At 38.1% G+C, this 22,282-nt stretch overlaps 1 protein-coding gene across 1 annotated transcript in view; it reads right to left on the bottom strand.

Moving 5' to 3' along the window:
• Nucleotides 1-22,282, bottom strand: part of bmpr1bb (bone morphogenetic protein receptor, type IBb) — a 55,257-nt gene that overhangs the window by 20,887 nt on the left and 12,088 nt on the right. The window lies entirely within an intron of this gene.

The following is a 22,282-nucleotide window of genomic DNA, read 5'->3' as shown; positions in this document are numbered from 1 at the left end:
TTAATCTGCAACCAAGAGTGAGTTATTAAGGTTCAGGTGTGGACCGAATCCTATCAGTTGCTCATGTGACTCAGTGTGAGCGCGAAAGGGTGAAAACACATACACTTGTGGCACCACCACAGGGATCAGGTCATCACACGTCAGGTGATTAGAGGCGATTACAGCCCACACCTCCAAGCACTGGCTCAGCTTCGCAACTTTACACTAATCCAGCACACACACATCCAAACGCACGTAACCATTGAAGAAAAAGACAATAAAAAAGGCATGCATTCCACTGGGGAGAGATTTATGTGTGTTACAAGTTAAGACGATTAAGCTATTAGACAGATTATAGCAAGTCTACTTCAACACCTACAAAACTCTTACACATCTCCAGCATGGAAAAAATTCCACAAAAACACATGTTATAGCTTTGTAAGAACACAAATGTTTCCTCGAACTATTCCAAATGGTTCAAGGGGTGGCCAACAATAGCAAAAAATGTGGTGAAGAAGGAAAAAACTAACAACGACCAAATGGGCCTCTCCACCCAACACCTGTCCCCTCTTAAAAGTCTGGCTGGGTGGGAACTGCAGCTCTCAGAAGCTCCTTCTCCCCTCTAGTGCTCCACGAGCTGTCCTATAGCTGTCAGTCCTGGTTTGTTCAAAACTGTGTATCACATGTGATAAGTCAGCCTATTCTCGGGCATGAGTGCATGGGAAGCAATGTGAATGGGTCAGTGCACCTCACACATTCTTCTGTGTGCCATCAAATGCTCAGCGTGGAGCCTCTCCGGACCGACAGCCTACTCAGCCCAAAGGCCAGGGAAGGGGGGTCCAGGAGAGTGAGCAGCTCAGTAGGTGGGGGTCACCCCACCACACAAAGGGGTTGAAAGTGGGGCAGACTGGTTGTAAGACCTATTTTCAGTCAAATTAACTATCCCCACTCCATTTTCCTCTTGTCCTTATCATGCGAATTTCAACAGTAAAGCTCAACTATTATCTCACATCACATTACAAGATGATTAATACTGCCTGAGGAATCATCTTGACAGTAACTTAACTCAGTCATTCTGTTAAACCAAAAGTTTTCAGTAACTGTAATGAGAAAAAGACAAAACAGATATACTAGAACCGCATCACTATTCAAAATTAGCATTAAAACAATAAGCATAGTCACCATGACGATCACTTTGACTTCTGAAAAGAGACAAGTAATTCCTTGTGTGGCACTAGATGGAGCTGCCATAAGTAGTACTACCGAAAATGTAGAATGCAGCCAGACCAGAAAACATGAAATAGGTACATTTGTCTGCATGTTCAAAACATCGTAGTGTTACCCTAAAGGCACAGAAAATACCTTGTTGTTTTGTACAGAGCAGCATTCAGACAAGGTGATGCCAGCCTGTAACCATGCATGTATTGATATTTAAGCCTTTCCAAGAATGAATTTTATGCCTAAACCTAACTAAATGCAAATGACAGCAAAGTTGAAAACTGAAAACTCTTTGGACATTTTGAGCTGTGTATCTATTATACATTCTGATGCGTAAGTGCATATTTCAGAATTTGGATTTTTAGGGAAATTTATGTTCTCCACCAAGTCAAAGAGGCGTCCTGGACAAAAACTCGCAGAGATATCAATACTTGCCAGAAGTAAATGTGACAAGTCGTAGGTCGCCTACCCAGCTTTTCTAATCAGAAACATAGTTTGGGGGTTCATTTTTTGTGTGATATTGAGACACCTGACAGAAACTGCATTGCAAATGTGATAAACATTTGAGAATTTTTTTTGTCCTCTTAAATGTAAAATGTAAAAATGTAAAAAATACATCTTTCTTGTGTTCCTTGTCTGTGACTGACCTTTTAGTAGAGTTGGCGACATATTACTTTGGCTCCTTTAGACTGGGAGGGATCAGTGGGGAGTCGTTAAGCTCTGAACTTATATGCAGTTTGTTTTGCAGATTCTGTATCATCCACGCTCTGCCCTTTAACTGTAAGAGATTAATTGATGCAGCTTGGCTGCTTGAAATAATCTCTCCATTTCATAAAGAAAACATTTTCCTCTGAAACAGAGCTTACACTAATACTAGTACTAGTATTACAATGTACCGTGGAAATTAGTCAAGTTTTTTCTTACAGAAAAGGCATTCAAATGAGTAAACACACCTTTCATCACACAGCAAGAGGACTGAGATGGATGACTGTGAAAAATCACCACAAACCTGTGAAACAAAAAGCCATAGGAGAACACAGATGATGAAATTACCCTGAACAGAGATGGAATGCGTATCGTGAACAATGAATCTGCTGGGGCCAAACTTACCCTCAGCTCTGTGAAATCTGAAGGATTTTCAGTAGCTCAGAGTTAAAACTCCTGTCACTGAATCCTGGAAATAAGCTTATTACCGTGGCAACACAGCTGTCTGCCCCAAATGGCCCAACCGGCCTTCAACGGTCAATATCTTCATCATCTGGCAACACAACAAATGAGCTTGATATCTTTATTGAAGTATCAGAAAAAATGGCACCCATTTTGTGCTACGAAGCAGACATAGCATTGAATTCTTTTTATAACTATAGCCCTTTCATTTGTAAATAAATAGATTACCTTGTTTTATCAAACAATGTATTTTTTTTCTCAAATTACACGTATCAGTTTTTTCAAAAGACATGGGGAATCACTGGAAAATGTGTAAAATCCAAAGATATTCAACTTTAATTGAAAATACTAATTAAATAATCAATTAAAAAAACATCAAATGGTATGCAATTTTAAAAATGCAATAACAAAACTGTTTAATTATGCTTTTATTAAAAACATGATCAATCAAAGAAGTAGATTTATATGACACACATACACAAAGGCAGTTCAAAGAGCCTTAGATAATGCAAAAACACAATTGAATGAAAGTAAGGACGGAAGAAGAAAAAAACGTGTTTCTCCCTAATCCATGAGTTGCTCTTGTAATTATCCAGAATCTCTTAAATGTCAATCTCTTCATTTAATGCTGATGATAGCATTAAATTCTGTTATTTGACAAATAATCCTAAGACACACAGCATGAAACAATACAATTTTAATTAGAAAACAAAAAAGCAAAAAAAAACTAAAAGAAACAAATCTAAAAAAAAAAACAGTAAAAATTAAGAAAAACATAAAAGTGGAAAAAAATAAAAGAGGAAACTAAATAAGAACATTGAAAATACATTTCTTTAAAGGATCAAACAGAGGAGACCAAAGCAAAATTGCAATTACTGTCAACAGTGCCATTACCATTATTTGAGAAATATCAATAAATAGCTCCCAAAATTGACAAAAAGTCCCAGAACCATTTAAATAATTAGAAGTTGGAGCATATGTCAGGTTTTCTGCTCCAGACAGGCTGCAGCTTCTCTACACTTAGTTTTGACCCTAGGAACAGAAGGCAAACCTATCCAAGATGATCTCAGCTGTCGAGATAATTAATAATGTATCACAAATGTATTCCAGGAGCTAAAATTTTATAGTTTCAGCTTTATACAGAACTACAACCCATGAGCATTTTTTACTTTGTCTGAGCAGAAAGCGTCAATCTGTTGCAATATTTTTTATTTTTTTGTTAAAGAGAAAGCAATAAGAAGCACGGGTAAAGTCTGATATACCAGTGTATGCTCACACATTAACTGTTCCATAAAACATTACATCATGAGATAATTGTAGAATCTCTTTCAAATCTCAGCCTGAAAAAATGTGTTCAGTTCAGTTTTATCTATATAGCACCACAGCATGAGTTATCTCTGGCACCTTGATTATTAATGTCAAGAAATTTACAGTTTGTTGGAGAAAAACCCAAAATGAACCCTTTAGCCAGAAGAAAGCTCTGACAGAACCAGACTCTGGAGGACAACAGAGAAACACCAGAAGACAGAAAGAGTTAGTGAGAGCCCAAACTACAGGAAAGAAAAGAAAGACCCTGCTGAATATTCAAAATTCACACAACAGTATGATCAAATCACTCAGCTGAGATGGATGCTTTGAAGTCACAAAGAGTGCTGAGAGGGAAGAAAAACACCATTCATAAAGAGTGAAAAGGGTGTCACAGCAAGATTCTCCCTGCTTCCCTCCCTCGGCCTGTCACGCTGTATCAGCCTCTCTCTCAGTCTGTCTCACTGTCTGTTTCTTCATGATGTTATGATGTGATATTGGATAGCACCGTAACATGAGTACTACTGGTGAATCATTTTTCTCTGCCAATACTGAGGATTTAAAGAGGTATAACTCATAGAACAGTGCAGTGGTATCATCTGTAGAGCTTTACAGTATGACAGCCCCTCATCTGAAATTTCAAACTGTATATGAAATGCTTCTCGCAAAAAAATATACAGATCATAGACTCAGTACCGGACTTGTGTGATAGCAAAAAAATGAACGCTTGTAACCTCGGCTCTTTGATTTCTAGGTAGCAAGAAGACATCGTGCATGTACTTGAATTTGCACCAATTATTATACATAAAGATGCACAGTGTGCAAGAAAACACACAGAGGCAATTATGTGTGCCAGGTTGTAAATGTTAACAATGCGTGATACACATAAACATTTCAGCTCATAGTGCCTCTGGTCATTCATGCAAACCAAACCCAAAGATGGCATGCATAGATGCAGGTCAAATGAATGAAAGACTTTTATATATATATTTTATATATTTTATATATTTATCGTGTACATTTATAACATGGAACTATAATATACACTTACAAATGACAAAAGACAGTCACAGTACTTCATACTGATGCAAAAACTTTGTAAATTAAAAAAAGTCTTACAGCGCTCAAAATATAAGATTATAAAAGACATAAATATTAATAAATCTCAGCTATCTTAAGAATTTTCAAACTTATACGGTGGGATGAAAGCCGATAAACAAAGATAACACCCCTATTTGACTTAATCTGCTCTGATGCAGTGTACAAATATTCAAACCAAGTGTATTACACGTCTGGACATAAAAAGTTTATGCCCGATAGTGCCAACATCATAAACCAGGACTACACTACACTGATGTTTGTAACACTTAAGATAAGAAATTCCAAGAATAATTAAGACACTTCTTTAAACAATGAAGACCAGTAAAACAGGCTCTGTACTGCTAATAATAATAAGACCACTTCATTATATGGCATTTGCCCATTAATGTCAAACTATTTTTGTATAATGCCACGTCACGTCATGCTGGCTCTGCCTTTCTCCGTGACTGCGTCTGCTGCTGTCTTAAAAACACAACAACAACAGCAATATTTACATACCAACACTGTCATCTGAACACAATAAGCTTCCTGAAGCTAGCTGCTACGGCAGGCCTGTGTGAAAAGAACAAGCTTTCATGGGAATCTAACATGATCTTTGTTCAAAAGGCACATCAGACTCAGTTCCTTTTTAATTAATTTACTAAACCTCCCATGATTAACATTTAGACACAGCAGGAGGGCTTCCTCCTACTTAAACTGTGTTGGAGGAAGTATTCACGGGTATCTAAATATCTACGCATCTTTACCTACATAAGATACCAGACTGTAAAAGTTCCAGTCGCAAGATAAAGTGCTGCATTAAAAATGTTAAAGCAAAAGCATGCATTATCATGAAGATGTGCTTTAAGATGAAGTAAAACAGAAAACTATTACCTGCAGCTGCTACACCGTTACATGCAGAATATTATGAAACTGTTATTCAGTTCAATTCAATTCAGTTTGATCTATTAAGCACAAAATAACAAAAAATGCCATCTTAAGGGACTTTAAAGATACAGTTACAGATACAGGTTTTTATTAGTCTTGTATTAATTGTGAGAGCAAGATTTTATTCTTGTAGCTGATTATAAAGCCGGGTCTAATTTAAACCTGCTTTGTGTTCAACTGTAACTGATGATTACTTTGCACGTTGTAGTGATTCAGATGGCTCTATTATCATAAAGTATCAAGGGCACTGCCTTACAAATCGCAATTTTAACTTCATATAAGAGTTTAGGCAATAGATAGAGCAGTTGTGTGGACTACTATGAAAAGTCTTGTTATTTATTCATAACTTTTTTGCATTACACTGCCTTCTCGCAGTTTAAAAACTTTCAAACATACATGCCTAATTTTCTGTTCAGTTGTTTCACATTCAGGATAATAAATTAATTTTATTCTGCTACTGAACAGCTGTGGTTCATTTTACTGATATGCAAACATGAGATTCAGGTTAGCTGAAAGAACCTGGTCAGATTTCCTCAAGACTACTAATAAAACGTACAAACAAAAACCTGAAATCTTTTAGACAATGACGTTTTCATCTCTTTACACTGAAGCTCATTAAAGTTGCAATGAGAATGCGCAAGGTCCTCTCCATGAAGCGCCTGATAACCTGCAACACACCTCTGGTGCAGACTTTTAACTCCGAGCATAGCAGTTACTAAACAGCCTCACAACCAAAGAGATGACAGTCTGGCTCTGAAGGTGCCATTAAGAAAGTGATTTTCCATGGCCCAGACAACAACACGAATCAGCAATAATTCCCTCACAGCTGTTTCCACTTATATTTTGGCCCCTGTGGTCACTTTATCTTGGCATCTTATCTAAAAGTGTGCTCTCAAATTACTCTCATTCAACTAAAATCGACATTTTGGTGAAATAATAGAGACAAGTGGTGTGTTTACCCCTAACTAATAATTAATTTGACATGACTTTGACATAACAGATTATTAGTCTACATACAATTAAGCTCAGCTTGAGCTCAGTTACTTAAACAGTTAAGTACAGTATCTTATGTCTAATTATTTTCCTTTAATGACAATGAAAAAAATCATTTCAGTCAAAAATTACCAGCAAGTTTTGCAAAATAATACACATTGCATCTCTCTGTGTAGACAGGAAAAGGAAAAGGTCCTCTCAAATCAAAGAGAAACGTTAGAGGAGATTTTTATCAACATGGCCTTTGTGCAGGGGGAATTGGCAAACTGAGACTTTTCTTGCCAAGTCATCCAGGAGCATTTAATGAAGGGATTGTTGTTGAGGGACTGCTGGGCTGCACTGGGCAAACGCTGCGAACCAAAGGGTCTAATTAAGGGGTTCCTCTGACGGTCAGACAAAGCAGACAGCAGGGGTCAAGACGCTCGACCACAAACTGGCTGTGACCCTCACACCTGCCTGGTTGCATTACACCTCAAAGTGTCTGTGCACAGTGGACATCCTCACACTGACACGTCACCACCGAACTGAAGCCTTACCACACACCGAAATGCATGGTCATTCACACTGAAATGGCAATACTTTTTTTCCCACCTATTTATGGATAGAAATACTTTGACTTACTAAACTCCTACACTACCAGATGTTAAGAACTTTAAGAGAAGCCTGGCAGGCTGCAAGGACCCCCATTTGTTAGAGAGTGTCAAAAGTTCGTGCCCTTCTTTCGGTTCTCACCCTGCAAAAACAAAAAGATTGCTTAGCCCCTGAGCTACAGCCCCGCCACAAACAAGACTGATTGCCACAGAGTGACTCCACCTGTCTCCCACTCCAATTAGTCATGCTAGCCTCTAAAAGGATGATTAACCAGCAGAGAGGGGTTACATAGGGTCAAAGAAGTGAACAAAAAAAAATGCAAGAAAAGCATGGAATGTAAGTACATGTTCATTTCTGTGAGGAGCGTGAAGGATGAGCAAACACAACAGTTCAAATGAGAGCCAAGTGTCTCAGAACTAAAGCAGAGGCAATTGGTGAATGCTAAAGTTTAGTTTTCAGACAGACATGAAGCAAGTCTCCCAAAACACTTAGTCCCTCTAAGGTTAATGAGTGGGTGTAATTATTTGAAAATGATGTATTTTCCATATCACATGCTCTTAAACAAGCAGTAATTGTGTGTGTATGTGTGTGTGCACTAAGCATGTGGAGAAAGCTGCAAGAAATGTTAATTAAAGCTTGAAAACCAGGCGAATCTGTTAAAAACAATATGAAGTTGAAGATCTAACTGAACACAAGGAATAAATGAGGGTGTGGTCAAAAAACATCAACCACTTTAATTCTTTGTAACAAGCTTTCTGAATATTTCAAAGTAATCAAGTTTTTGAATTGCTCCAGGTAATACATTTTATGTGCCATGTCAAAATTTTTCCCTTTTCAGAAGGATAACTATGTCAATGAAACTTAAAGAAAACAACGCTGCCAGGACAATGTAGAAGGTCTCTGATAAACTAGAGCGACAGACAAAAGTCACACAGGTCACAAGATGCATAATAGCTCTAGAAAGTTTTTTGCTTTTTTTTCTCCTTTCGCCCAAGACAGACGGAAACCACACAATACAGACTGTACAAGACACGATTAGGATAGTTACCACCTGCACTGACAGTATAGCTGGAGAATTAAAAGGCCTGAATGTTATTTATGATGGCATTTGCACACTGGGCCCTTTCTAGCACACTTCCTGCCCCTGGCTGTAGTATTGCTTGAATTAATGAAAACCGCCTAACCCTTGGAGCAGATACTGACTGCATTTATGCACCTCTCTACGGACCAGTTGACATAGACAGGTGGGGTTTAAATGGCAAATTAACTGCCTATAGAGCATCCAGAAAGAATCTGTTCATTAAGTCAGACGCTTCAAGCCATTCTGATTAATGATGTTTGGACAAATTTCAGTTTTAGTGCTTTATATTTCAGAAACCGATTAATAGAAGGGGCTGATTCTGTGCCTTTGGTCAAACAACCTGCTCTGTGTTGCAGGAGTGTGATTGAGAGGGAGTGTCGGGAAAGAGGGAGTCTTCTGTGCATATTTTCCATGTGTGCCCTTGCCCCTCCCTCAGCTGTAGTGCTGTTGAAAGCTCTTTTGTGTGTTTGTGAGTGGTGTGAAAGCTACAGTGAGAACAGTATACACCACATAATGCTGGGTCACCAGCAGTACTTTAATGGCAAAGCAGTGCTTTACTCGGTGGCTTCTTTGATCTGAAGAACTATTTTTATAAAGAAAACATGTTGCAAACTGAGATGAAGATTTTTCAGCTTCTATCCATCCATACAAAACACATGATGATCAAATACAGTTAAAACCAAAATGATCTGAGAAGCAATAAAAGACAATAGAGAGAGAAATGAATTACCATAATAGCCCCATTTGCATGTCTCACACTTATTAAGTTAAACAATTGCTTTAATGAGTGAATGAAATGAGGTGTTAGTTTTCCGGACAGATGAGGACAGTGGCTAAAACATGTAAATCTCACAGCTGTTGTTACTTATTAAAGTTCTTTTTCCATGCTGGAGTAAATGATACCCAGTGACCTCTTCTTCAATTGGGCTTTTTCTTTTCTTTTTTTTACCATCTGCATCAATTCTGCCACATTGAGCAGAAAGCAAAGCCAAGTAAGATTTTTTTATCCAAGCCCCTCAACAGAAAAGAGGTCACTGCAACCTTCTACATTTTAAATACTGACTGTGTTACGAGTAGGGCAGTAACATGCATGGTCTCGTGTTATCCAAAAAGAAATATTTGATGCTTTTTACGCATAAATATTTCTTCACACTTAATTATCTTTCTCTTAAAGGAAAGTCTTGTTTTTGCATCCTTGCATTAAAAAAAACCCCACAAAAACCGCAAAATGCATACGAAACTTAAATTCGTCTTAAATTGGTATATGAAAAAAACACTCGTAATTCCTCTGTCTCGGCACTGTTCAGCTGTGTAACAGCATATTACTCAACTCCAGGAAAGTGAAAATGAAACAGGTTAATGTACTTTTCTTACTGTAATGCATCAAAATGTCTGATTGTCAAGAAGTAACACTACAAACCCCACAAATATTTTCACTAATGCTTGCTAATTACACCTCTGTTCAACAGCTTAAAGCCGGGAAAGCTGTTCGGGGAATTAAATGCTGTCAACAAACTTTGATAAGAATGGCCTGGTTAGCAATGGGCACTGGAGAAGCATATACATTTCAATACAGCAGAAGTGGATGAACAACAGTAAGTGGGTTTTCTTGGGTATTCCGGCTTCATCCCACAGTCCAAATAGGTAAATAGGTTGTTCTGAATTGAGAGGATATGGTTTTTTGTTATTGTGTTGGTCCTGCAAGAGGCTGGCAACCTGTCCAGAGTGTACCCTGCCTCTCGCCCGATGCCAGTTGGGATAGTAACCATTCTTTGAGGAGATCCAATATGGCTTTTAAATATTCCTTTAAATTTTCTTCTTGTTCTGCCAGTGTGTGTATAATCAGTAGTGCTTAAGAGTTTTTTGGTATGTATAGCCTGGTAGCGTAAATCGGCTACAACTATGGTACAACACACTGATAAAGTGTATGAACCGGATACAAAGTGAAAACGTATGAAGAACAGAAGGTCTAAAGGTGGAAACAGTCTAATGGGAAGCTTCTGCCAATAAGTTTCCAGTCTTTACAGCCAACAGAGAGAGTCAAGAGAGCAAAAAACAACCAAATACAATCATTTGCAGAAATTCTACACTTTTCCATGAAGTCAGGGTGGTTTTACTAGTCTGTTCGGATTTAAGGCCTTTTCGTGTTGTAGGGAAAGTAGCACACAATGATGATTATAGACTGAAAAAAGAAGGGATGCTTGTGAGTTTTAAATATTCAATAATCTAAAGATCAGTTGAGGCAAAGTTAATCATTTTAAGTTAACACTATTTCTAAATGATGCTAAATAAGTTTTTGGTATTTCTTTATTAGAGAGTCTTGTATGCCAATATCTTTCAGAAGCTGATTGTGTTTTTAATGATTCCCTGTCCAGGCTGAAATGTCTACACACTGATTTACAATTATTACCCTCTATTCATCCCTCTATCTCAGATCAATTCATTATTATTATTCATTATTTTAAAAAAATATATGAAATTTTACATTTAAAGGTTTGTAATTGTAATCATACTGTTCTTTAATTTTTCAGTTAGTCTTGTCTAGTTTGAATCTTTACATTTAGAAAAGTGGACAGGTTTACTCAGTCACTTAAAAGTCATGAAAGAACAAATAAATAAAGTGTTATCATACTCCATCCGTAAAGTTGGCTTTTTGTAGGGTATTCCTTATTCCTGGAACGATGTCAAACACAAGATCATATTTTACAAACAGGAGCCCGATTCAGAAGCTCAGTTTGTCGTCTGCAATTTTTGTGGCATAAACCTTGTCTGTGGCTGGATCTGATAAAGCTCAGTCAAAGCTGGGGCCGCCTGGTTTTGTCTTCCTCCCTGTCAGCAGTGTGGGGATGGTGCCCTCACTGATGTGCACTTACAGTAAGTGAAGGAGTGATGTTTCAGAGATGGGTAACATTTCCAGTATTTATCGACTGCTTCGAGGCGGCACTGGATGACACTGCATTCAGATACATTAGCGGTAGAAGGAGACTTGACAGGCTATCGGACGGAATAGGAGAGTTGAGACGTGAGGAGGGCAGATGTTAAGACTTCACCTAGCTCATAGTTGGACAAAGATGCATCGATCGCAGCCCCAGTGCTCTCCGGGCTACTTCCTGTGTTTTCATTGCGCTATCATCGGAAGAGAGCAAACAACAACGTCAGGGGGAAAGGCTGCTGATAGCTCCCTATCTAATGTGCTCGGATCTCCAGGGAAAGAGATTTACATGGCATTGAACGCCTAAAAATGTATCTCTGGATGCCTCTAAATAAGCTACTGTGCATGTAAAGAGAATAGTAATACTTATCAAGCTTTCTCCCAACACATTTGTTGCACACATGCGCGCACACACACACACACACACACACACGTAGAGTTCACTGCATTACATGAAGTCTTATTTTAAATTACATTAGCCCAGACTTATTCCATTATCAGATATTCTATCTTCAGAAGCACTTTATATCATGTTGAGAAAATCCTTAAAAATCTAATCTGAAGTTTTGACCTCGTGGAGTTTTAGATGGAAAATACAGTAATCATTTTGTATTGAATATATTGGACTGTATACTATTGTGAATAAATTCGGAAAGCCCGCACAAACGTAAATGTGTCATGGAAGAAAATTTTGATCCTTTTGAATTACTTGGAATATAGTTCCTAGTTTCCCCACTCTTTTATGAGTGGTAGTCACATGCACCCTTAGTCTTAAGGAGTTTTTGTGTATGCGTATAGGAAAGCATTTACATGTGCTTGTGCGTTATTTGTCCATAATGCAGGAAATCATACATAATTGAAATTAAAGTTGTAGAACATAATGAGAGTGCAACCTCTACCAAGGCTAGTGTCATTTGAACAGTTTTATAGAAAGTGATCCATACTAAGAATTGATTGAAGACTTTACTCATTCATTACTTTCCCACAAAGTTGAGTAGCTGAGAAGTGCATGGTTGCTTATGCTTATTTTTGGACTTTTTAAATTGAAATACATTTCAATTCCACAGAGTGTTATAAGACCGGTTATAGCAAACAGGAGGCGAGGCGACTTTATGATATATTCACTTGTCTGAGACTTAAAAGAAACATGACAATGATATCCATGATTCTTTCCACACCACTGTACATGAATTATACTTCAAGTGCGCCATAATTTTACACAGATGTGAACCGTTAAAACAAACTGTTGTGCATTTCATGTGGTTTTTTACTCCCTCACAGACAGTTCATCACAAACATACAGTCTGTCTTTCTTTATTCCCACACTGAGGATATTTCACATAATGTTAGCCTTATATTAAGAGATATTTTTACAGCTCTGAAATTCTTGTTCCTCAAAAATAAATTTTGTGCTTGAAAAAATAAATATTCAGCTACAGAGGTAATCATTTTGATGTGTAGAACAGCACTGCAAAGTTGAAATATGTGACACAACATCAAACGGTTCACTGCAATTTTGTTAACATTTGAGTCAAAGCTGCTGAGACTAATTTGTGAAAATGCCAGAAATCAAGTCTCCATTTTCCCAGCATGTGTGCATTACATACATAAAAGCAACCAACTCACTTCTCCCACTGAATGAAATGTTTCTATGGAGGACTGCTTCTCCTAATTAAGGGAAAATGTGCCCGATTGACAAATGAGGCCTGGGTCAACCTGCCGACCAGAAACAGGATTTTCCTGCCAAGACTGTGAGGCCCCTGGCTTTCTCATCAGCCATGCTAGCAGATGGTTTAACACTCACTAAAACCTTTTTTTTCAGGGGAAACAGGGACGTCTCATCTGCTTTTGTTAGAGCTGAGGGAATTATAGCTGAGCGGCCCCCTGAGTGTATAAAAGCAAAGCAACAAGTTGGATTACTGTACAACAGGAAACAAACAGCGAAAAAGTGCTGCATGTGAGAATGCAAATATCTGCAACATTTTGCCCTGACTTTTTGCAGATATCGACATAGAAAAACATATGACAGGAAAATCCGACAACATTCTGATTATTGTGTTTACATGAGTTGCTTATAAGGACATTCCAATAATGTTCCTGCTTATGTTTCACAGTGCAAGTTCAGACTAATTACTCAGGCCTGCAATACGTCCACCTGAGCTACTGTTTGTAATTCAAAAGCATTACAAACTTATTCATTAAAACGTGGAGCTTTTTTTGTTGTTTTTGTTGTTCTGAGACAACGTGTGTCGTCTCTGTTTTCCCCACCCTGTTCTGCACTGACCTTACTGGAGCCTTGGACATGTGTCATAAAAAAGCAATGTGTGTTTCCAGATGCTACGAAAAACCATGCGCAATAAAAGGGTTACTTCTTCTTTTTAATTTATCTATTTTTTTCCTAAGCAAGAGTTGTGTGTAGTACTTATGCCAACCTGCAGTAGACAGTGGTCAAAGTGCTCTCAGTTTAGAAAAACAAAAACCAAATCCTGATGAAAAAGCCAAGTTATATATCCAATAGCTATGTGATATTGCCCCTGAAGTCCATGAATGTCTTGCCTCAGTAACCCACTTCAAGTCAGTGTTTCTTGGTCCCTCAACATTTGATGCAGATCTTTTTAATCAAGGCAAAGTCTGATTTAGAAAGGCTTTTGTCTTTTGCGTGTGTTAACTCCAATGTTGCTGGATGCTCTATTTCACAAGTTGAAAGGTGTACAAAAAAAGATTCTTTGGCAACTGGGAGCCATGAGCACAGGTCTTATAGAACTTTCAACAGCATTTGTTTCCCTGTACAATTAAATGAGCTTAAAAAGTACACGTTTTTACTCTTACTGTTATTTCTAATTGAGTGTATCCCCCTAATGTGTCTAAATTTCAATTAGTTATGAAAAACAAATATTTCTGTCAAATAATTTAGACTCAGGTCTAATCTGATCTAATTTCCACTGACAGGAACAATTAAAGTGCATTTTCCAATAATATTTTGAGTTCACTGTAGCCTCAACATTCAGAATAATTAATGGCGCCATGGGTCCTGTGAGAGAGGGACCAGCTGCGGGTTATGTCTTGTCACCAGTCCCACTCTGTTTGACACCTTCGCTTACATCCCTCTCTTCTGAAGCCAAGAATACTGTTGGAGCACTGGTCTGAGGACTTTTTGTGCCCACCCTCAGAGAACAAACACTAGTAAGACTTGACAACGTAACCCTCTGCCCATCCCCAGAGTGCAGGCAGTGCCAGCGTTTGTAATTGGAGAACAGAGCGCAAAACAGCTGCTCCTGCTCTATCCTGCATCTGCCACAACTGTGATTTGATGGAACAAAGTGAGAATGCAACCACTCATTTGGACTGTCAGTTCAGTCACACTCAAACCATTGTCCCCATCCTTCTCACTCCCTCTGCCTTTTGTTACTCTGATTCACACCGTTTGTTTTGTTAGGCCAGCAATTCCTCATCTCTCTGTTATAAATGTAGCCCATAAAAGCATTTGTGTGCCAAGTTAGTGAATGAGACTACTAAGTGAGTTGTTGTAATTGATTAATAGGGGCTTTTGATAACTGATGCTTCAGACAAACAGACCTTATAATTGGAGTAGACCAATATCTATCATTTGACAAAGTATATCCTTTGTCAGGTCTGAAGTTTTACACATCAGGATGCTATTAAAAAAAAAGTAATTTGGTCCCGACCAGATCTTCAAATTATTGTAATTGTTCCTGAAACAAAAAACTACCGTAAGTCAAAATGCAGAAGCAGTGTGTGAAAAATTGAGTATCGATAAGTTCTATTTTTGTTAAAATTCTCAGCAGTTGTCACCTCAGCCTGTTCACCCCAAGCTCAGACTGTGCAATGCTTAGAGAAATTGCAAACAAACAGAGCTACATATAAGACTCTACATGCCTCAGTTAGCATGTTAAATGGTCATGTTCATGACAGTACATCAAAAAAGACGGATAAAAGAAGGGTAAAGCCAGGAGAAAGCCTATTCTCTCTAAAATAGAAGATGGCAGCACTGCTGATCAAACCATCAAGACTACTGGAACAATGTTCTTATGACAGACGAGAACAAAGTGGAGATGCTTTTCCTCAATGCTTTCCTCTACATTTTGCTAAACATAAACACAGCTCAACAAGTTCGCTGATAAAAAAAAGGGTTCCTTGCAGTCACTGTTTCTATCATGAACTCCAAAGTATTGTAGAGTCAAACGTGAGATCATCTATCTGACAGCTAAAGCTAAGCTGAAACTGGGTCATGCCACAGGAACAATGATCCCAAACACAGCAGCAAAACTACAACATAATGGCAGAAAAAGAGAAGAATCACAGAGTTGTTATGGTCATCACAATAATGACAATAATAATGCATTATTATATTTCCAGCATTGGTTTTCCAGCAAGTTTTCATAAGTAAGATGAAAGTGTTTCATATTTTTGCTCCATATGCATTTCATAGTTTGAACCCTCAGGCCTTTTTTAAAAATGTGGTGATCCCAACTGCCTACGGAAAGCCTGAGGGCTGAATGTAATTTAATGATAGAAAACCACAATGTGCAGTACTTAATTCATAACCTGTTCCCACTTATCAGCATATCACTATAACCCTTGGTGTGCAATGTTTTTAATACTGAAGATTCATTAAAGCAGCTAGAAAAATATTGAGTTGACACACAACCTTTGGGCTCCAGTTCTTCTTTTCTTTTAATAAAAAAGATTTTTCAAGGAAGAGATATGACATTTTGTATACAGGGGCACCAAAATAGTGAATACAGTTGCCCAAGCTTGTGACACTCTTTTACTTGCTGTGTTTTTTATCTGCTTATGTTTTCCTTTTAGCATCCAATGATCAATTTTCTTCAAGAAAGTGCGTTTATTGGAAATGATGGAGGTAGAAGTCAGCTTTTACAGCCACATACTGATAGTTAACAGCATCTGTAGTTGATCTGCAGCCATTTGCAACCAAGTTCCTTTCATTTCTACTCAGATTCAAAGTTTGCACAACATGAGTCTCGCGTAAATTGCAACCAAAAGTTTAATCCTCACTCACTCTAGTTCTCATTCACAGATCCTTCAATACACTTTGACATTTTCTCAATGAGGTGTTGACAGCTGCTTTTCACGGCACACCTGAGCACCGCTTTGTTTATGGCTGCATCTCTTTACAAGAGAGCGGAAGGTATTTTGGAGAGCATTCAATACTCTGTCAGAACTAAGAATGCAGCATTTATGTGTACCTCACAAAAGATGTAACACTTTTTTCAACACCCCACTGTAGTAAAAACTGTTTTTTAGGGCAGTGCACAGTGAGTGCAAGATCTCACATGCTCATTAGCATTCCTTATGCTCTCATTCAACTGTATTTATTGGAAATAAAAGTTTGACTTTCTTTTTTTTTTTATCAGTACAAAAATGTTCACATGAGAGTGCCTAAAAGTGGGTTTTGCTTACCTTTAGGATGCTTTCGTGAGCAAAAATTTCCCCAACCTGTCACAGGATGTTTGCACTACAGCATTGGTACAGGGGACCTATTCTTGTGTATATTCATCTCTGCAAAATTTTGTCATCTGTTTTACGTCAAGATTTCTAAGCCAATCCAAATGCACAAGATTTCTAGAATGCTCAAATCTGTGCAATCAAAACTAACCCCTAGACTAAACTGCTTTATGAATCAGCTTTGTGATATAAAGCTGCTCAATAAAATAATGCAGTGTTGTGAAGCTTAGCATACAACAGGCTAATAATACATCATCCTCTGAAAATGACTTTTAAACTGGAAAACAAAATAGGCAATTCTGCCTATCTGTGAACAGCATAATAAGTCTACTATGAGTCATTAAATCTGCCACAAATTGGGCTCGGCTTCTAAAGTTAGCTGTGGTGAGGCATGCAGCATGTAGTGTGGCTGTGTGCCCATAGGTATAGCAGAGTGTCAGTCCACCAGACAGCCTGTCTAGCAAGGATCAATAGGGGGTTACTGACAAATCCCTCCCCTCAGACCTTGTTTTTAAGTGTCTAAAATCCTCAAGTGTTAAAAGGTTTCCCACATGAAGCCAGGAGATTCAAGAATTTTCCATCTGGGCTGTCAAACAGGCAAATTCATGAAGCTTCTGCTTCTATCCATCACACTTTAACATGAGCTGGGAGGAAGAAACAGGAAAACTAACAGAAGGTTTCAAAATCAACACTTCCTTGAAGATGCCTTCGCTTTGTGTTTGTGTGTGTTCTAAGCCTGTCCAGTGACTGCCGTCCCCAGGTGTGACTGTGGAAAAGAAAAACACAAGAACAGAGAAGAGATGGCTTCCACCGCTTAACATCACAGCAGACAGGGTTAACTCTGCAGGCTGCTTTGAGTAACTGAAACAGATGACTAACACAGTCACTGACACTTACTCACACAATGAGAAGTGTGAAGTCCTGCATGAGGAAAAACAATAAAGCAAACCACTAACTATTTAAACAATGGTTTAAAAAAAAGAGAGATGTTAATTACAAAATTAAAGAAGGATGTAGTGATTGAACCACTTTGAGTTCTTCTTATTAAATAATTAGTCCCAATAGCTACTGAGGAGAAAATGAGGAGGCAATTAAAACATTAAAATACTCATTCCTGAAACATTTCAAACTGGGGACTATAGAAAACATAATACGTTTTTGTTGGTGTTTCAGACAGCATTGCAACTTTAGTCAATGTTAACCCAGCTAAATTCAGTAAGGACATACTACAGAACTAACATTTTCACTCATACAGAGGCTTAAACATGTTGCTGCAATTGAAATAGAAATATTAATAAAACAATTTAAAAGGTGTTGCACAATCCAGCTCCAAATGCATTGAACTTTATTGACAATTGACCTTTCAACCATCAGCCCTTTTCAAGGAAAATCTTGAGGAAGGCTTAGCTAGGCCATTTTTTTTAGAAATAGCAGTATATTAATGCAGCGCTGATGAACTGGGCTTATTTGGAGTAAACTGGATTCTAACAGGATTATAAGTAATTTAATTATATGATTTGATTTAATTAAATTTTTATCAAACTCATCTAGTCTTTGTTAGGAATGCCATTAGATCAAATATGTTGCAAATTGGTGCTATATGGATAAACTAATTGATATGTTATCTGCACTATTATCGACACAACAACATTTAATACTAACTCAGTTTTCCTGTTTCATCACAACTACAACAACTACTTCTGTTGTGTATGATTGTTGTCATTGCTAGTGCTAGTGTTGTTGATTCTGCATTACTGTCACCAACTGGACATGCTGTACTGGTGAGTGAATCAGAACCCTATCCTATCAAAGAAAAGTCACCGCCTCCAAAGTCTCATAAATCAACCTGATGAGCAAGAGAGTCTTGATCGGTTTTTAGTACTTAAGCTTAGAGACAACACAGTGAAAATGTCTCAGCATAGGAAGTATGTACAATCTATAGAGGACTGTGAAGCTTTATTGCTCAGTTTAAAACATTTATTTTAAAAGTGAGCAAGAATAAATCAAATGCAAGAAGTTACACCATGAAGTAGCACAATTCACATTATGACAAGGCAAATCTATCACATTTCAAATGTAACCCTTCAAACGATGCTGGGTGAACAAAAGATGCTGGACCTTCAGGCATGACTGCTTTTATCATTCTTTTACACTTTAACAAACCAAACAAACACATTGTTCCTAGGCGCTGAATTTTGTTCCCGAAACTCACTGCAAAGAAAACTTCCAGGCCAGACAGCTTTTAATGTGGCTGTGGTATTTTTTTTTTACCAACACGTCAACTGTCTTCTTAAAAAGGCTGCTTTCACACACACACACACACACACACACTGCACACACCAAAATACAACATACTCAAGACAAATTACAGAAAAACTGTATTTCTTAATTGACAAAACAAGCACTTCAAACATTTCCAACCATTTAATAAGCATGCCGCTGAGTCGAATTGTTACATTTACTAAGCTAAACCTAAGAGCTTTTCAACTTTGAAAGCACCTCTGACAAACCATCTACAAGAGGGGAACACACATCTGCCTCATCTGTCAGCACATCCTAACTGAGCCAATAACAAACTCTGAGTTCAGAGTGGGGTAGAAGAGAGGTCAGTTGAATGGGTGTGTATGTGTGTGTCTGAGCAGAAGGGCAGGAGAGAGAAGGGGGAATGAGTGTCTATTCACAGCATGGATCTGCTCTACATGTTTACAGTCAGGCTTTCCAACCCATTGGGAGCCAAAGCCACAGTGGGCAACCTGAAACCCATGATGTCATCCTCAGAGAGCATGGGCAACCAGGACTCAGTGAGAAAGTGTGCAAAACCAAGAGTCAACATTGCACCACTGACAGGGTTAATTGTACTTACAGTTGAGCAGCTGTGGTGAATTAAGGGGTTCCCCTAATAAGTATTGCACGCATATAGAAACACACAAAAAGTGTTCACTTGAGGGTTTATAAAAGAAAAGACCGCTCCTTAAAATTCATCACTGTCCCTATTTGGATATTTTGGCCATATTTTTTATGAGGGCTGTCCTGCTGTTTAATGACATGTTACTCAATGAGCTTTGATGCTTTCAGCTGAATGTGACTGTTCCTGCATACCTCTGCAGTCATTCTGTTCAATCAGTAATAAGCTGTATCCAAATTCTGTTTGCAAACCATCTGACAGAGCCACAAGATAACCATGCTCGACAGATGGGGTTATATGCTTTGGGTCATGAGCAGTTCCCTTTTCTCTTGACTATTTCCTCTTTCCATCTCTTTGATAAAGGTTGATCTTTGATCAGTCCACGGAAGTGTGATCTGGAACTCTTCCAGGTTCTCTTGGTATGTTTTTGAAAACTGCATCCTGGCCTTGCTGTTCTTGAGGTTTGCTGGAAAATTCTTACTCATGACATTTGCACTTGATTATTGGAAAGCAAGCATACCAGCCACCTCCCCTCCAGCGTTGATGCTTTTGGTTTAAGGGCATTCTTGACTTATTGTGCAGTCATAAAGGGGTTGTCATCTTCAAGTTTTTTTAATAGCTATTCCTCTCACTGGCAGGTCACTACAACTTAAAATGAACAGTACCTCTAAAATCAACTCTGAGTCAGAGGTGAGCTCTTTGTGAATGAGGAACTGTGAACATTCAATTACTGGCCTTGCAATTATTATATGTTTGAAGGTTATAGCCTTATTTCTATTTTCATTGCATATTGATGTAAACGCCAAGAATTGACCCCTTAGTGTGGTCTATTCTTTGCTATTTCTCACTGGATTCAACTGAATCCTGAAACACAAAACCTGAGCAACAAAATATATGTAACTGTCAAACAGTTGTGGCCATGGATGTTTTTCTTTTACGCTGCTGTGACACATTACTGCTTGAATAAATAAATTTACTGTGAAACCTGCTTGTTTCTAAAGGATAAAGGTTTTTGCAAGCTTGCAGACAAGTGGACTTGAAGGTTAGAGATTTACTGTTAGTCTCAGGGGCATCCTGGGCTGCCTCAGTATGCTTTTGCAATAATATACTGTATATCTTTGGTCTGAGAACAGCCAATACAAAGAAAAAAGTCTGAGGGGAAATTATTTCCATATTGTGAAAATATTTACGTTTACATAGGTGTTGTCTAAAGCAAATAAGCTAACTACACTGATTTGTCTGTTATTTTGTTACATCCTTGAGCCATATTCAGTATAACAATTTTCTCAAAGTTAAAAGTCAGTGGAAAATGTGTACAACAAATCTTTGACTCTGAGATGTTGCAATAAATGCCACCACATGGGGAAAAATATGAACTCAGGTGAGGAAATGGAAGCGAGATTAGTAGATTTTCAAAGAGGCAGCATTTTGTGTACGTGTGTGTGTGTGTGTGTGTGTAAAGAGAGGTAGAGGATATAGAGTCAAGCATGTCATCACTTGCTATCCATGATGGATGGTCATTTCCTCACTTTCCACAAGATCTTACACCGGATTTCTGGAATTCTACAGGTGTAAATGTGTGGGAGCTGGATTCCTCAAGCAGACTATATATCTTCTATGTATTCAGACCACTTTCACTTACACTCCCATGTTGTCAGAACCCCTTGGTATCAAATTAATAAAGAGGAAAGCCTTCTGGAGAGCCTGCAGTTTTCAATGCAGCGAAAGGATGTATTTCCAAGTCATTATTCAATTTGTGGGATTGAGGTTGTGGAGTGGTGTATTTCAAACTGGATCACAATCTTGTCTAAACCATGACCAAGTGTTTTTGATGCCTAAATCCGACCAAACAGCTACTGAAACATTGTGTGAATGTGATGTAAACAGCAAAGGCAAAGGCTCATGTCTCCTGATAGTAAGCTTCTAAATTCCACAATCTCATCTCCAAATTCTTTGTGAGTTGGATCCTAAGTACAATATAATGTGATACTTCATTTATCACTTCAGAAAAAATGCTTAAAAACGGTCAAAATTGCCAAATCATTCATAAACCAGACAAATTCAGTCTGTATTTCTTATTTCTTATTTCATGAGCCATATTCACATTATTGGTGCAAAAAAGATCTCTTGGTTCTCCTTTGGTAATTCACACACCAAGTAGAAGTGGTTGAACCCTGCATCAGTGTATGCTCACACACATCATACCAGCCGCTGAATCAGGTGAGTGATGACAGCATCTTTAGTTAAAGTGGTATGTTCTGCCTGCCTTTGCTGCTGTGACTGCCTTCTTTGATGGATCAAAGCCATGTGAGTAGCAGATCAACTTCAACCCCTGATGTACTTTCACACATGACACCGATCACAAAGAAGGTTCATCAGTCCTTTCCTGATTCATCGGTTGGGTTTCCATTCACCAGTGAAGCTTATTATATATCATATATGAGAAGATGCCAGCCAGTCACGTGACTTAACTGTAGATCTACAGTGTGCTGGCCCAAAATGAAAACAGCTGGTGAGTTACGCTACTTTATCCTTTTTCAGGTAAATTAAATACCTTTTTGCAGAATGATTTTTTAATTTTCACTACTTCCATTTA

The sequence above is a fragment of the Leuresthes tenuis genome, unplaced genomic scaffold (assembly GCF_036924035.1).
Source record: "Leuresthes tenuis unplaced genomic scaffold, fLeuTen1.0.hap1 SCAF_19, whole genome shotgun sequence".
Taxonomy (NCBI): Eukaryota; Metazoa; Chordata; class Actinopteri; order Atheriniformes; family Atherinopsidae; genus Leuresthes; species Leuresthes tenuis.
The sequence above is the reverse complement of the archived record's forward strand: the minus strand, read 5'-3'. Positions and strand labels throughout refer to the sequence as shown.